Source organism: Sphaeroforma arctica (assembly GCF_001186125.1).
Source record: "Sphaeroforma arctica JP610 unplaced genomic scaffold supercont1.303, whole genome shotgun sequence".
In the NCBI taxonomy this organism is placed as follows: domain Eukaryota; class Ichthyosporea; order Ichthyophonida; genus Sphaeroforma; species Sphaeroforma arctica.
Window position 1 is genome coordinate 88,654 of NW_014040255.1, and position 1,343 is coordinate 89,996.

The following is a 1,343-nucleotide window of genomic DNA, read 5'->3' on the forward strand; positions in this document are numbered from 1 at the left end:
ATATAGACATATATTTCATTGTTGTTCACTTTATGTTATCGATGCCAACATCTAACAACAATCCTAGTATCGTATGCCCTTCCGTATATAAATAGAAGACAGATCGCAGTTGTCGCATACACGACGAGTTACACGCCTAATATGTTAGTATTTACTTGCATCTTATGAAGTATGGCTATTGGCAATAAAAAGAGATACCCGCGTTATGAGGAGATACATTTATTTCTTGAAGCCATGTATATAATCTGTACACATATTGGGACGCGTGAGAATTCCAGAGACTACCCAACGACAGAACCTAATGCCGAATACAAGAAGGCAGCATGCGTGAAGTACTTCATGTAACGAAATGAAAATCGAGTCGCCCACGCAGAGATGATGGTTTATACTCGATAACGAAACATAGTCGTATCTTTATTTGTACTTGTATCAAACTCGAATAATGATAGATCGATTGTTCTTCGTAACTACTGAGTCAATATAGTGGTAAACTGGCGTTATTTAATGCGGTGAACTGGCGCAGTGGCGTTATTATGCTATTGCCATATTATTGGAAATGGGCGTAAAATGCCGAAATGGCTGCGACAAAATGAGAGCTTTGATATCCAATTTCCAAACCATTTTTAAGGAGGACAAAAAGCCGATATTTGTGATTTTGTCCCCTAAAGGGCCCCAATACTCACTCGAAATGACGAAAACAGGGAAGAGAGTCCTCACAAGAAGAATGTTTGTAAATAAATATAGCGTAAATAATAGGGTCTCTCCGCTCTCGGAGTCTCGGGTTTGCAGAAACTTCCCACCAGAAATTCCAGGATCGAAAATTTCGTAGTGACCCTATCCACTATCCAGAGCCCAGACCGCCATGGTGTATAAAATACTCTTAAAAATAGAACTACAAAAGATAAAATTAGCCGAGATTCTATACTATTTAGTAGCATTTAAGTAACACGCATCTATCAGCAGCCGATATAAGACTACTGCACCATGGCCTTCGGACTCATGGATCTGCTGACGGCGATGCTGCTTTGTGTCAATGGTGTTGCTGTACTTAATGAAGAGCGGTTTCTCAGGAAATGTAAGCCACTATTCTTTTGTCCTTTGTTATATCGCACTGTCTCACCAAGACACGCGTGTTAAGGAGTTGGTTAGTCTGTTTATTTATCGACTTGAGCTGTTAGCAGACACGTCTATCTCACTATATCTTCGAAGACTGACTTCGTGTTACTTTTTGCTCAAATATATCTCATAAATGGATAGACACAAACATACATACAAAAACACACATACACACGCACACACGCACGCACACACGCACACACACACACACACACACACACACACAC